At 29.9% G+C, this 17,634-nt stretch overlaps 2 long non-coding RNA genes across 2 annotated transcripts in view; both read left to right on the forward strand.

Annotated features, from left to right (window-relative positions):
* Positions 1-8,367, forward strand: part of LOC147073271 (uncharacterized) — a 45,259-nt gene extending 36,892 nt beyond the window's left edge. The window contains exons 3-4 of the long non-coding RNA XR_015070490.1: positions 6,557-6,592; positions 8,198-8,367. This is a non-coding gene — a long non-coding RNA (uncharacterized LOC147073271). The remainder of the gene's footprint in view (positions 1-6,556; positions 6,593-8,197) is intronic.
* A 1,358-nt stretch (positions 8,368-9,725) lies between these two features.
* LOC147073272 (uncharacterized) lies at positions 9,726-12,831 on the forward strand. Its single transcript, XR_015070432.1, has 3 exons — positions 9,726-9,838; positions 11,084-11,192; positions 12,492-12,831. It is a non-coding gene; the product is annotated as an uncharacterized LOC147073272 (long non-coding RNA).
* The last annotated feature ends 4,803 nt before the right edge of the window (positions 12,832-17,634 follow it).

A 17,634-nucleotide genomic window follows, 5' to 3' on the forward strand; every position in this document is an offset into this window, starting at 1 on the left:
GAATCTATCCACTGCTGGATGAAGGCCTATTCAAGTTGCTTCCACTTCTCTCGGTCCTGTGCATTGCGTTGCCACGTACTTCCGCAGAACTTTATCATTTCATCGATCCAGCGGCCTCTAGGTCTACCTTGTGGACGTTTTGTACTTCTTGGATACCACTGGATGACTAGATTTGTCCAACGATTGTCTCTTCTTCGAGCTATGTGTCCAGCCCATCTCCATTTAAGGCTTTAAATAAACTCTATTACATCGCAAACTCTTGTCTGCTTCCTTATCCACTCATTCCTCTTTTTGTCCTTTCGCGTTATGCCCAGCATGCACCTCTCCATACCACGTTGTGCTACTCTAAGTTTCTGGATCTCTCTTTTACTTAGGGTCCATGTTTCACATATGTCATCACGGGAAGCACACACTGGTTGAACACTGCGCTTTAGGCACAGTGAAAGGTCACTTTTGAAGACATTATTTAGGCGGCCAAAAGCACTCTAGCCTAGCTTTACTCTGCGAATAATTTCATCAAATATACATCCATCTATAGATACTTGTTGTCCCAGATAGATGTAGCTTTTCACCTATTCGAGCTGAGTGCCATTGATGAGGATCTCTTTTTGGCCTGCAAAGCAGTTGAACATGACTTTCGTCTTTGTTACATTTATTTTCAAACCTACTTTGTTGCTTACTTCAGCGAGTTCCTGCATTCTGCTTTGGAGGTCTTCTGAGTCTTGCGAGAAAATTACTATGTCATCGGCAAAGCGCAGATGATTCAGGTATTCTCCATTTACGGGGATCCCTTTGTCATTCCAGTCAAGTTGCCTGAATAAGTCTTCAGGGGTAGCTGTAAATAGTTTAGGTGAGATTGTATCACCTTGTCGGACTCCTTTGCTGATAGGAAATCTGCGCGATGGTTTATGGAGATTTACAGATGCTGTTGCGCTACTGTATATATTATTGAAAATATTTATATAGCGTCCAGGGATTCCTTGTTTTCTGAGTGCGTCGAGTATTGAACATTTCTTTATCGAATCAAACGCCTTCTCATAGTCTATAAAACCCATGCATAGTGGCAGTTTGTATTCCTGGTACCGCTCTATGATTTCTCTGACGACTTGGATATGGTCCATAGTGCTGTATCCTCCTCTAAATCCGGCTTGTTCTCTCGGTTGGTTCTCGTCTAGTACATTTTGCAGACGGTTTGAGAGAATTTTTGTGAACGTCTTGTAGAGAATAGGGAGTAGACTTATTGGACGATAATTTGCTAGGTCTTCTATGTCACCTTTTTTGTGAAGAATGACAATGCTGGCAAAAAAAAAAAAAAAAAGGACCCACTTAGCAACCAATAATAGTGAGTGGTAAATATTACTTTTAACGAATTTTTCCCGAAACATACAAAACAGAATTAACTGAAAATGAATTCAATTCTGCTTAAAGGTGGCCAAACGTATGAAAAGAATGCATTGTCGTCGTGTTTTGATATATTCTAAAAGTTTCAAATGTCTAGCTAGTCGGAAAATCAGTTAAAAATCTACAAGAAAAATACACAAGAAAAAATCTGTATCCTCCTCTAAATCCGGCTTGTTCTCTCGGTTGGTTCTCGTCTAGTACATTTTGCAGACGGTTTGAGAGAATTTTTGTGAACGTCTTGTAGAGAATAGGGAGTAGACTTATTGGACGATAATTTGCTAGGTCTTCTATGTCACCTTTTTTGTGAAGAATGACAATGCTGGCAAAAAAAAAAAAAAAAAAAAAAGGACCCACTTAGCAACCAATAATAGTGAGTGGTAAATATTACTTTTAACGAATTTTTCCCGAAACATACAAAACAGAATTAACTGAAATTGAATTCAATTCTGCTTAAAGGTGGCCAAACGTATGAAAAGAATGCATTGTCGTCGTGTTTTGATATATTCTAAAAGTTTCAAATGTCTAGCTAGTCGGAAAATCAGTTAAAAATCTACAAGAAAAATACACAAGAAAAAATCTGTACCGGACAAACAAGAATACGAGCTAATAAAAACGTGGTAAAATACAAATTTTTTTGCTCGCCTTACCTCTCCTACCAATTACAAATCTGAATTTTTACGACAGTTTCCATATTGTGTTGGGTTCGATTTTAATATCTTATGTTTGGTTTGGCTGTGGGAATTATTTTTAGTTTAAGGGGGGACATGCTCGTCGAAGGTCAAAATTGAGTTTTTATTGTATATTCAAACCATGATCCTGGACACTCCTTAAACGTTGTAGATAATCTATTTGTACAATTTTGAAGCCTTATTATCCTTTATAGTTATTTTAAACATTTGATGACTGCATGAAGTATTTTTGTTACATAAAATAGTATTCTTTTAAACCTCTCGCTCTAATGTTTTAGAATATAGTCATATTTCGGTACATAACTGTGCAGTGGTGTTAAGATTTTTTACATTTATTTATTCTTAAACGCATTTATAAAACCATTTGCATAATTTATTACGAGATAATTTTTGTAAAATATTCACGATAAAAAATTATATTGATAATCTCTGTGATCCCAAATTTGACAAGAATTAGGCATTTTATTATTCAAAAAATCGGCAAGATTAACACATTTCAAGATGATTCTAAAGATATTTATTATAAATTATGTCTTTGACCATTCAAGTGTGATAAACATCTTATGAATAATGATTGCTTTATAATAATTATTGACCTAAGAATAAGGTAGTGTTTTTTTGAAATACGCCATTTCTTTTGTCATTCCCTAGTGGTTAAGCTACAACATACGGCCGTAGCCATAAATTGACAAACTATAATTGAAGTAGGGAGTAAAATGATATTGACACGCGTGTTTGAACATGTACCGTTTAAAAAAAAATAAAAAAAAAATTCAGTTAAGTACATGTTCAAACACGCGCGTTAACATATTTTACTCCCTACTTTAATTATAGTTTGTCATTTTATGGCTACGGCCGTATGTTGTAGCTTAACCACTAGGGAATGACAAAAGAAATGGCGTATTTCAAAAAAACACTACCTTATTCTTAGGTCAATAATTCTTATAAAGCAATCATTATTCATTTAATTTTTATCACACTTGAATGCTCAAAGACATAGCTTATAATAAATATCTTTAGAATCATCTTCAAATGTGTTAATTTTGCCGATTTTTTGAATAATAAAATGCCTAATTCTTGTCAAATTTGGGATCACAGAGATTATCAAAATAATTTTTTATCGTGAATATTTTACAAAAATTATCTCGTAATAAATTATACTTATGGTTTTATAAATGCGTTTAAAAATAAATAAATGTAAAAAATCTTAACACCACTGCACAGTTCTGTACCGAAATATGACTATATTCTAAAACATTAGAGCGAGAGGTTTAAAAGAATACTATTTTATGTAACAAAAATACTTCATGCAGTCATCAAATGTTTAAAATAACTATAAAGGATAATAAGGCTTCAAAATTATATAAATAGATTATCTACAACGTTTAAGGAGTGTCCAGGATCATGGTTTGAAAATACAATAAAAACTCAATTTTGACCTTCGACGAGCATGTCCCCCCTTAACATGTGATATGTCTAAATACAGATATTTTAATAATGAAGAATATAATTATTATTGTTATGTTAAGTAAGATAAACGTATATAAAGCCGTGTACTACAGCTAGTTAGTTAAAAATATTATTTATAATTATGATTATTATTTAATCGAGATTAAATAATATATACAAGATTGGTAAAAATGTATTTCTGTTTAATAAAAATACATAACATCAATCAATACATCAATACATAACAAAAATTTTTCTAGTGGTTATATATTTCTCAGAAGTTTTTTCAAACTATATATATGTTCAAACATCATGACGACTGCTCAATCTATATACCGGCTAACTCAATTTGTGCAAATTATTCAAGAAGGAGAAAAAAAATAATAATTTACTAATTCCAAAAATAAACTTGGAGATTTTTTTTACAAATAAGCTGCACTATGAATTAATACACTATTTTAGCTTCCCTTGTATATATATATAAAGAAAATTTATATAAAGAACGGAGTTGTTCAATTTACGATATTGGAAATTAGGCACCTGCAGTTGGCTGTTTTGTGTGAATAACGATAACGCATTTATTTATAGGCTTAGGAGTTTGCAATTTTGTGTGAGCATAGAAAACATGCTTTATAAGAAAATGCCATCAAAATCTTATTTTTGATCAAAAGTGCAAGTGACTGGTTTGCAGATTAAGCAGTTGATTAATTATTTTAATACATTTTTAATATTCACCTTTTAATTCTAAGCATATTGTAATTTTACAATTTTAATATTTTATTTTAATTTAATAAATATAATTAATAATTACACGTAGTTTATAATATGAGTTAAATTATATTTGATACAATTTACGTTACCTGTTCATAGATTGTTATGTTTATATTATATTATATATTATGACATGAATATACTTTTTAGATTTACCAATAATTATTAACCATTTACTCAGTCATAGTGTAATTTGATAAAAATAGGGGTGGTGAAGAATTTTACGTTATAAAAAACAAGTGAAGCTTTTTAAATACCTAAAACTAAGTAAGTAGGTATCTACATTAATAAATATACTAATTTAAATAAACTTTAATATTTTATTACAAAAAAATATGTGATTTAATTATAGATACGTATATGATCAAATATATATGTTTACACTTTGTGATAAAAAAAATTAACTCATGCCTATAACTTTATATCACGTGTTTATAATAATATCCCATATAACATATATTTGGTGTTCATTTAATGATTCTCATCAATCATGTATATTAATATTCATACTATTTTTATCATGAGTGCAATATCATACATGTGTTACAAATAAATATTTCATAATAATACAGTGAGATAAGAAGGAATACGGGCTACCTATAGTAGAGTGAATTTGCGGTAAGCAGAGTAAAATCTAAATGTTTTCCTGAAGTAGCTAATATCAACAAACGGTTATGGGGTTGTATAAAGATAATGTTTAAAATACCATATTGTAAGTTGAATGCAGCACCTACTAGATGCACTTAGCGGAAAAATACCATGCTTGCAATTTGACACAGTTTTTTTTTATAAATCAATACGCATCTAAAAACAAAAATTAAATACTTACTTTTTTTACAAATAAATTATTCAATCAAATATGATATTATCTCGTATATTCAAAAAAATGGGAGATTGTGATAATTATCTATAGTAATCAACTAGTTCGGTGTAAAGGAAACCAATAAACCAACTTCGCACTGGTTTTTGTATGAGAAAATGTTTGATGCTATTCGACAAACACGCGCAATCTGTTTCATCCGTATCAGGCAATTCAATCTCTTGGATGCTGTCATTTAGTGATTGCTAGCAAAGAGGGTTTAGCCAGTATTGTGTTCGCCAAATCTACTGCACATTGTTGTTAAAATCAGTATTCTTTCTAATATCGTTACTATGTTTAAAAGATATAAGATCATAAATCTAAATAAATCTATATTATAATATATGACGTGTTAATTTCGTAAGTGAACAAAATTAACGTATTTGTAGAAATGTGGGTTAAAGTCAACTAATTTTTCCTAATTTTTACGTGACGATTTAAAAAAGTATAATATTAATGTTTTTCTTTTTGACAGTATTGATAATTTGTCACAAAAATCAATGTCACGAATGAAGTATTGACTTAATAATGAATGCCATTCAACGTAGAAAAAAATTCTCTTTATAATTTTACAAAATAGTTATTTTTTCAACGTGTCATAAAGTCGAATAATCCCTTTTAAGATTAATCAATAATTCAATTATAATATATTGAGTTAATTCCTAGTTGAATTGTGCATCGCTAAATTACATTTCCCATATTATAATATGTCCGCTAGGCTTTTTGGGTTGTTTCTCTATTGTCGATAATATGTTGACCAAACTTATGACTTATTGATTATTATTGTCGTGTATTAGTTTTCTTGTACATGTATAATCGATAGCATTAATAATTAAAACAGTGCAAATCAGATTTGGCTCATAATTTATTTATATTATATTTTTATCACTTAAATATCTTTTAATGAAGCGATATCTTGAGATATCGCCTTTCTCAACAATAATTTCTATTTTGTTGAGAAATTAGTGGCATTTAACTATATTTAAATACATATTGTCAATAATTGTGTACTTTAATTTTATAATCAATATAATAAAACTGTATTTTCTGCGAAATTGAAAAGCTTATAACTATCGTAAATATCATAGACTTCCTAATAATCCCTTTCGAAAGAGATTAAACTGAGACTCACGAGTTACGTGGTATCCAAACGCCTGTTTACTTTTCTTCGATTGTGTTTATTCCCCCCGTATAAAAGTCTGAAACCAATAAATAAACGCACACATGTCTTTCGTAGTAGGTTGTACTTAATTCATCTTAAGTTTTGTGTATATATAATATAAACCAACTTTGTTATAACAGTTTCACATCTATAATATTACAGTTTTCTTATTGGTATGTTTTTAAAGCATTAACATAATATTTATAATTTGATTTTGTTTTTCAGGCTCTTGTTTAAGCTACGGACACTCATGTTGGGGAGGTAAATATACTAACATACATATATTATCAGTTACTAGAATATTATTGTAGTTCACTATTTTTATAAGTTGTATATCTAAAATACATTATTATTTATATCGTTGGCGCCCAATGTTTTTTTTTTGCCAGTAGGCATTCTGTAAAAACAACACTTTAATAATATTTTTTTACAATAATACATACTATTGTATCTGATATATTTGGGTATTGCAACATACGTGAATATATTATTGTGTTTATAATAATTATATACATTTTTATTTAATGGTACTTTGACATTATATGACTGAGATACGTTCCTGAAAATCTAGTCGTAAAGTGAATTGCCGAATAACTAGTAATTCACTTCCATACAATTTCCATTTGAATTCATTTTGTTTTTGAAAACAAATCTTTGAGAATGCATTATATTTCTTTCGAATTTCTATTTTAATACTCTTCATCCGCATCAATAATAATCAAGATATATTTTTTGATAGTGCCTTCGAGATTAACTGTTTATCAAATTGTTCTTGACACGTGTCATTTGTCGAATTTACAATGCAAATATTCTTGTAATTGTTATATATCCGATCGAAATATTTGTTTTACCCAGAATTACCTTTTTACCATTTTTTTATACATAGGCATATATTATTTTTCTGGGCACAATGTTTTTTTCACGGTATTGAAAATATATTATAAAATATAAAGAATTTATATTGGCCTCATATTAAAAAATATTGAACTGTAAATTGTCATTATGCTACAATTAAAATCATGGCAATCATCGTAAAAAGTCGTGTAACAAACGGTGGTGTAGTATGGTATAAGAAAATGTAGTCCAGTGTATAAGGCACTGACTTCTCATCCGGGAACTCTGGGCTCAATCCCCTATGATGTCATCGTAATTATAATTTTCTTATATTCCGAATGTTAGACCGTTTCACTTCTACTATTATACTGCTGTTTATTAATTATTTTATATATGGCGATAGTAAAAAAAAACTTTTGTTCAAAATTCAAAAGTCATCGCTTTCGGTTTGGCCTAGTATAAAGCTAAAACTCCTCCGAGGAAGGCATACATGTTGTCTGACTCCACAATATGCTCAGTGCTCTGAATCTTTGCACATTTTCTATGTGAGGACTCTTTTTAACCTAACTTGTGCATTTTATAAGCTAACTCCGGATTCAGTTCAGGCACACACTATATTTTACCATGCAGCTTTGCAACAGCTTTGCAACAGGTTTTGGGTTCCATAAGTCTAAAGCCAGGAAACTCACTCATCGAATCCACAATTATATGGGAGTTCCTAGTAACTAGATCACTACACTACTGGTATTAGGCCTCATGGCATGTGATAGTATTCAAAAAGAAAATAAATATGTACCTTTAATTTTTTACACTACGTGAGACTGACATTTTTTTATTTGTTTTATTAATTTTATATTTTTTAATTCTTTCTTAATAGCGTCATAAAACACAACGGTATTATTTATATTCACTATCAAAAATGTCTGAAAACTTTGTCCAAACTAATTATTAAACTAGAAAATTTAATGTTGGGAACTATCAAAATTTATTCATACACTTTATAACATATTAATACGATCCCTTTATTTTCAGCTCATGGTAAACGAAGCTCTTCTCGAACTCCAAATCCTCAGGGAGCAGCTCCTGAAGCGCTGCGACCCCTTTCACTTGGCGACCGCTGGTTTCTCTCAAGGCTTCTACATCCGGACCTCAAAAGACCTTCATTGCCAGTCATGGCTTTCGCTCTAAACGTAATATTATAAATATTAAATATATAATCTGTATTAACACCAATGTTTAAAAAGATAGCTTATGGAATCATTAACAAAAAAATAAATACTTATCGACACTGACAAACGCGGTTAAACTGGCAAGAAACATATAAACGTTTCTTCGCAAAGATAGTTATACGATAATCTATTGGTAACTGTAATTTTGTTCTCACAATATTGACCTCATTTTATAATGAGTTTATTTAGGGATCGGGGAACTTTTTTGGAAGAAAAATAAGCTAAAAGCTCTTGAAGTAAAGAATAAGCTTCTCGCATAGTCTAAATTTATAACGTACTAATAAGGTTTAAAAACAGTATTGTTTATTCTTCGTATTGTGCCATCCCTAGTGGAGATTGGCCACCATCAAGGCGATCTTAGCGTTGTCATCTGCTACGTGGGATAGTGCAGTGGAGCTGCACTCGTACCAATCACGAAGGTTTTTAAGCCACGAAATGCGACGTCGTCTTCGGCTTCGCTCACCATCTTACGATCTTTCCTTGAATGATAAGTTGGGAATGCTGTACTTTTGTCCTCTCATAATGTGGCTGAGAATTTCTCGGTCCTTTCAAATAACTTCAACATTTGGCACCCAAAGCCAACTCCAAAAAATTTTGAAGATGCGTCTATACAGCCACATCTTGAAAGCTTCAATTCTCCGTGAAATCTCTTGATTTAGCAAGTACTGTTTATTAAGGCTTATTGATGTCAGACCAATTTGGATGCTGTTTTCCGAATATAACTGATTACTGATCGATGTATACTTAAACAAATAGAACATCATTATTTGTACATGCCTGAAGATGCCGTAAAGCAAAACCCGGGTTCCAAAACAATGACTCAAATAGAATTGTATAAAATTTAAATAAATTTGAATATAGAGTGTTTCACAACCATAGTGAATCAAGTCCATTCTGGCTATTTTTGAGTAAGCTAGGTTGAAACATAGTATTTGAGTATTTCTTATTCTCTAAGAGTATGATTTACTTTACATAATAACTTAATTGTACTCAAAATAACACTTTAGAATTGCAATCATACCCTTCTTACAGAATTATAAATATACTCAAATATTATGTTTGAACCCATCTTACTCAAAAATAACCAGAATGGACTTAGTTCAATATGGTTGTGAAACACTCATATTATAATGTATTTTTGTAATATGAATTATTTTGGTGATTTTTTTAAATAAATTATTAATATTTCAACTTAAAGTAGTTTTTCTATTACCCAGTAAAATATTCAAATTATTGACGATTTAACATTGCTCTGGAAGCTGTTAGAAACACTTTTTATTATAATCTGTGATTGTGTAGAAATTTTCTAAAATTTTCTGATTTATTTTCAGAACCAGCCGCTAGATGCCACCAGTGAGGCCGCAATATGGCAAAGTCGCCATGGACTACAAAATATAGATACAAACGAAGATAGACGAGCTTTCAATGCTGCCAAAATTTTAATGTAAGCTTTACACCAGATACGCATATCATTTATTATAATATGCTAATAGATTTGTATAATATATATATATATATATATATATAGTTTCTATGTATAAATAAATACGAAAAAAATACTTACATATAAAATGTAGGTACATAAATATTAAATGAAAGATCAAATTATGCTAATATTGGCAATTTGCTTTTGTGGTTTGAATCATAGTACAGATAATACGTAGATACTTACTGACCTGGATTCCTAACCGACATCAGAATATCTCCTAATATTACTCTTAACATACTTACACTTTCTAATAATTTAATTGACTACCAATTTTTTTTATTCATAATATTTAAAAACGCAATAGTCTACATTGGACATACATGATAATAAATTGGTGCCTTGATTCAAATCACAAAAACCAGTCCCAAATATAAGCGAAATTTTAAAAACGCTTCAATTGTATGAATACTAGTTAATTTCGTCGTAATTAGGCGGGGTGCAAGTTGTTAAATAAGTAAACCACATTTACCAGACGGCTCTTGGGATTAATTGCATAACGCGCTTGCCTTCCACCCGAGAGTTCTGGGTTCAATTCCCGGTCAGGACATAATATTTATGTGTTTTTCTCAAAGCCTGGGTGTTTGAGATTGTTCAAAATTACTAACAACCACCTTGTACGAAAAAGCAAGGACATGGTTATTAATAATTCTAAAAAAAAGCACATTTACCGAAATTCGATGGAGACTCTAGTTTAGTCCGGCATCATATTTTTATCACGATTTTTTCCAACATATAAGTTTCTGAGGTGTTTCCAAATTATGAATGTTTAATAAAGATTTCCACATTATTATCCTGAAGAATGCCATGAACGAGTTAACTCACCAAGTTTGTATGTACTGTCAAGCCACAAGCGAGATAACTCGCGACTTCGTTGTTAACATCACGTATATATTTGTCACATATATTCATGCAAGACAATATTAATTTATATATGATAATATTATAAATGCTGACCCAATTAACAATATTTATCATTTTAGTCATATTTAGTATTTAAAATTTTCAAATGGAAAACTACTAACCTATTTTTTTATATTTATTTTAAAGCCATTTATTCAAATCCAAAGTTGACCTACAGGTATCCAGTAAAATTTGATTGGCAATGAAAAGAATAAATTTTGTGAATTATTCTTTTAATAAAAAGATGTCTTGATATAATGGTTTGTGTTAATATATATATATTGTTTTTTTTTATTTCAGGCCAGAAGGATTTGACCAGCAATCATTGGAAGAACAAGTATCAGCTGACGTCTTATCTATGGATGACTTACTTGGGCGGCCTGACAGAATTAACTTCATGAAAATGCTGGTTAGTAAATTAATTAATGCTCTTGTTCCTTCATCATTACTCTCATGACTTTGGATCGTAATCATTCTAGAAGATGTCTTCTGCTTATCGCGCCATCCCCCAACGGTGGCGATATTTACTTTACTATCTTCTACACGGAACAATTCGATGAAACTGATAGAATAGTTACTACAAAATTTCTGAATCACCTTTCTTCGTATATCCATATTATCTTCATCTTCAAACTTTGTGGTGGATGCAGTGTATTCTCATTATCCATTTTATTGTCAACCACCCTCTGAATACGACGTGGGCATATATGTGACAGTATCTTGCTGATGCTTACTTCTTGCAGTATCGAGGCATTAGTGAACAATACTCCATCCAGGACACCCTTAGCATCCGTCGCAAGCATCACATCTCGAATACGTTGAGCATTATCTTTCCAATCATAATATTTATATGTTTTCATTTAATACGTAACAATGTTTTTACTACTTAAAAAAAACATATTATATGGAACCATTTTAGATCTTAGACTGTATATTAGTTGTAGTAACAATGTTTTTTTTGTCATTCACCTAATCTATTGGGTCCATACACTAGATTAAATAGATATTCGATCGGCACTCGATTTTTTTTAATGAAACATCAGTTTTTATAACAAATGATAAATTGCATTAGTGAATTGAACATATTATTAATAAATCGAATCATTACATTAGTCTGTATGCAAGATATATTTTTTTTTAAATATTTTTATTAAACAATATAATGAAAATGTAATAATAGCCCATCTGCTGAAATCACTCACTTGCCTAGTTTTATTTTATAAATTATTTATTTTATTAATTATTTATTTGTTTTATAAAGCAGTTTAAATTATTTATTAAAAATAAGCTCTCTTTAAAATAAATCGTCAGTAAATTGTACTAAACGGATTGCCTCAAAATTCCTGCACTAGAACTACGATGGTTTAACATTGACATCACGTATCTGACATTCAATATTTTTGTTAGGAGAAATTATAATGTTATAAGAAATCAGGTAATCAAATTAAATAAAAACAAAAATACTGTTAACTTAAAAGATAATATAAATTATTTTTGTCAAAAATATTAAATGTTAGATAATATATGAGATATCAATGTTAGACCATCGACTAAAAACTATTAGAGCCCACTTTAACAAGTTAATAGAAAAAGATTTCTATATTGTTCTACATTATTTTCACTCATTTAAGACCATACTTTATTTTCCAATCATTGGATGTTTACAAATATTAATATTATAATCGTGTTGTTTTTATTCTTTTTTCAGAAAGACAACAATGCTGGACCTCAATAAACTGGAAATCGATGAAAATTATTTATTATTATTTACGTAATATTTTTTTACACGTGCTCTTTTTCGTCAAATATAATTTTAACATTTTTTTCTTTATTATTATCCCTCTACAAAATTCAATAAATTATAATCATTTGCGCCTTTGGCAATCATGCATAATTATGTACGAAAAAGTCTCAATAATTTGAATCGATTGAAACAATCTTAATTTCTTGAATTCACTGCAAGTTTTAATTAACTTACATGTAAAATATATCTTATATTAAAATAAAATTAACGCATTAACAACTTTTACTTTTAACATAGAGACTTGCTTACGTGTTACTATAATTTATTAAAATAAATAAAAATAATAAAAATACAATCATCATTATTAAAAAAAAATATTGCGACTATTTATTCTTATTATTTAAATAGGATGAGTGAGAATTAACTTATTTTACCTATTAACAATGCTTGAATGACACTAATTTTAATATTATTTTTGAAATTTCGCTTCTTTACCATTTTACAATACACTGACTCTATTATTTATATTTGATATATTATATTATTGAGTTTAATAGAAGAATATTATTTAAAATAATAATCAATAAGTTGTCTTAAAATTGTTAAATATTATAAGAATAAATAAAAATTTATTCCGAGACTGAAGAGGAGACTTATTTACTATTTTTTTTTATAAAAATAAATAATTAAAAAAAACTCTCAAAAGTAAAACGGCTTATATATTTTATTTGGCTGGGAATATATAAACTTTTTCACCTTTTGACAGTTGTCTGCCAAATGTTTTTTTTATTACTATTTTGTGTTCGTATTATTTTAAATAATAAATTTAAAAAAAAACAAAGTGTTACATTATATGAGTGTCAATTAGTATAAAGTTAATATGAATTAAATAAAGTATTTGAATGATTTGCAAATAATATTGAGAATCTGTAATGTTATTTATTAATCAGTTGGTTGTAAAATATGAAATAATATGTAAATTATTTAGTGATAATAAATTACTTATTGTCCTGGCTAAAAGCAAATGAATAAATTTTTGAAAAATCTTTCCTAATATTATTTATATAAAATAACACATTCGTCAATATTTTTAAAACAATATTTATGTATTATGAGTTATGAATGGTAACCACTCTGCTAATTTTTCATCAAAATATATCGGACAGGTAAAAAAATAATACTATTGGCATTAAAAATATATCTATCACGAAAAATGTCTAGAATGTAGCAAATTTAAAAAGAAATAATATCATATTTCCTTGCAATATAAGAAGCTATGAAAGAAGCTATCTTCATTACCATCATCATCTAGGGTAAATCTAATGCTGGATGAAGGACTCCCATAGCTTCCTCTAATCTTTTCGATTCCTAGTTCTTCGCTGCCACGTACATCCACTGAACTTTATGAGTCCGTCTATCCAGCGGGCTTTAGGGGGTTCCTGTGGGCGCTTAAGTACCATTGTGTGATGGAATTTGTCCAGCCCATTGCAATTCACTGACCTAGCAACCTTTATCACATCACGTAATATTATTTCCTTCCTTATCCATTGGTTTATTTTGGTATTATGGCCAAAATGCACATTTCCATTCCAGGTTTCACTACTCGTAATGTTTGGAATTCTTTTACATTGAAGGTCAATATTTCACACGCATACATAAGCGTTGGTAGTACACATTGATGGTAATTTTAATTGAACGCCATTGCGTCGATTTCATTCATATTTAAGAAAAGTGAATATTTTATTTTGATTGTCTCAATTTTCTAAAAGCGTAATCTGAACAAATTGTATTATAAACAAATATTAAAGAGGTTGAAAAAAGACGACACACTACCGCCAAAAATAAAATATTCCAGCAAATAACCATAAAAGTCTGAAGCAATACATTTTTTTTCTATTCTTTATTTTCTCTACCATTATAGAAGGTTGATGTCATAGTGGATAGCTTCATATTTTCAACGACCGTTCCAATGAATAGTTTGAGCTTAATTATAATTATTAATACATTGGACATTAAAGACGCACCTAGCGCGTACGATTATGTGGCCATTCGATATTATTATCATGCTATTTAAATTTGGTAATTAAAAAGTAATATCTCATTGCGTTAGTAGAGGCAGTATTCCTAAAAATAACACGTTCGCTAAACGCAATTTAATATTTGTTAACTGCTTGATATATGGATATTTTCGTTTTCAAAATTTGAGGTTTATTTTATTATTTATATAACTTAAGAGATAGGCTAATTCTTTCTAATATAATAAAAATACTGGCTCTGAAATACAAATATATTGTGAAAACTTTGAAAAGTAGGTTTGAATCAATACTAAATTAAAGAAAACTGCATTTTCTTAGCAAAGACTCAAACCAGCGAAAGCTGTTTTACCGACAAATTTAACAGTATTACAGGGTAATAGATGGAAATGTATTAATGCTCGAGAACATAATATAGCCTCGTGCGTATGTAAGGTTTTTTATTTCTACTAAAAAAGAATATTTTTCATATTTTACAGTATGCTTTATTAATGTATACTAGATTTTATTTCAATTAATGGCTCACATCATTCTCGATATATCCACATTTTTTTAAATAAACTTTCTACGAAAACGAGCAAACAGAAAACAAATTTTTTTTAATTAAAATGCATATAATAACCAAGCTATAGTATATTTATAATAGTAAGCATGTAAATAAACAGTGGCAGTATCTTTATTCAACTGCATTTACCAAAAATAACACAATATACTGATATCATACTGATTCACTTATTGTCATACAATGCATTGTTATTGCACGGAGACCTGTATACAAATTTATAAATCAACATTCTTAAACGTCTAATGCAAACATATTGCTACAAATTATAGCGAATTATGTAAAAATAACAGCTTTTAACAGCATACAAACATCTAAAACTTTGGTTTCCGTGTCACGGATCGCAACATCACCAATCACCAAATAGGAAAAAACAAATACTTATCGATTTTTCAGCATAAATTTTATGTGAAACTCGCAAGGTAATTTAAAATTACATAAACCTAGCAGAATCCCTAAAGCTTTTCTGACCATCATATTTCCACAGCAGCCTCGAAAGACGAAATATTAAACTCGATTCACTAGATTTACCTCATCAACTGAAAATGAGAGAGTTTGGCTAAATCCATCAAAAACAATCACTTACCGACATGAGGAAAGGACGGCGCCAGATTTCGTGGCTTAAGAACCTCCGTGATTGGTACGAGTGCAGCTCCACTGAACTGTTCCGGGTAGCAGACGACAAAGATAAGATCGCCTTGATGGTGGCTGACCTCCGCTAGGGGATGGCACAGTAAGAAGAAGAATACATACTTTTTTTTGTACTTGATAGAAATACTGAATAACTATTATAGAATACTGAAATATCATTTTGACATTTCATATTGATTTCTATAGTAACGCACGTATATATTAATAATTTAGTTGCTAGGACACCTAAGCAACCAATAATAGTGAGTAGTAAATATTACTTTTAACGATTTTTTTCCGAAACATACAAAACAGAATTAACTGAAAATGAATTCAATTATGCTTAAAGATGGCCAAAAGTATTAAAAGAATACGTTGTCGTCGTATTCTAATATATTCTAAAAGTTTCAAATGTCTAGTTAGTCGGGAAGCTAAAAATCTCGAACAATCAAGAAAACATTTGTACCGGACAAACAAAAATACGAGCTAATAAAAACGTGGTAAAATTAGAGCAGTAAAAACCGAATGAAATGTTTGCTAATTTAAAAGTAGAAGCAAACTCAGCACATTCATAATAATAAAATAAATTATCATTATTTTAATTTCAAGTTATTGACACACACTAAATAAAATAAAATACAGTAATTAAAAATCCACATAATATTATAATTTTATCATTTTTTAAACATCCCCTATTCGTCAAATTAAAATATACATTTGTATGCCAGTATGTCGTGGGTTGCAGGATACTTGGCTATTATAAAAATAGGATCGTGACCACAGAACAGATAATAAATAGAATATCGATAGGCTATATTCAATACGCCACATGTTGATGCAGTATTTTGAATGTGTGAGTGTCCTACGAAAAATGAAGCACGCATTATGCACGTGCAATAGTGTGTGTAATACACCAACATTAAATGAGCGTAAATGCATAAACCGAGAGCAGTTTTCAGTATCGAGGTAAAACGTATTCTTGACACGTGTGTAAGTTTAGCCCGGATTCTTCCTTACTCGGAGTCGGTTACCTGCTTTGCCTTACCCATGGGTACTTGGTACTCTCTTCTCATGGGTACTTGTATTAAAAAATATCTGTAAATTCAGTCAAAAGATACTTGGGCGCTTATTCCTGAGACATTCCCAGGCGTAAACAACTGCTGATGCTTCTCGTAGGGCATTGTGATACGCTCGATTAAGACCGAGTGTGGTACGTGGCAGGTTGATTTAACTTTTTGCCTTCATGGCTAGGGTTTGAAACTCAAAATCCCACTCAAATATTGTTATCGCTAAAATCGTTAATTTTACTATTAGATTTCCTATAATTTTCATCGGAAATATCCCATTTTTAGAATAGCTGTTTCTCAATGAATCATTAGTAAATATGAAAAATATAAGATAATTCATTCAAAGTTATAATTTCACTTCTTATATATTATTTTTTTCATTTGTTATTAATTTATTTATCATAGGAAATTTTTATATTTTTGGTCATAGGGTAAGGTTAAGTATAAGGTATAAAAGGTCGATAGCTTAAACATTACATCAAGAAAGATTGGTAATAAATCCTGACATGCGTGTGACTTTTTCGTCATTACTGGATTCGAATAATACATACCTAAATTGGTAAGTACCTAAATATTATTATTTTATACATGGTACTTTTCAATGATAATAAACATGTCATTAAATGTAATTTAAGCGATTTTATCCGTAACCTCCAATTTTGTATTCGGTTGAAACCAAATTCCGCCTGTTTGACGCATGTATTCTGATTGTACTGTTTTAGCTAGAGAGTCACGACATCTTACGATTGCTCACGGCAATCATATAGTACGGATATTCGATAATATAATAATACCTAGTATTATGGTTCCAGTAT

This window comes from Rhyacophila brunnea, unplaced genomic scaffold (genome assembly GCF_057557595.1).
Source record: "Rhyacophila brunnea isolate RB1 unplaced genomic scaffold, BYU_Rbru_1.0 scaffold_18, whole genome shotgun sequence".
Lineage (NCBI taxonomy): Eukaryota > Metazoa > Arthropoda > Insecta > Trichoptera > Rhyacophilidae > Rhyacophila > Rhyacophila brunnea.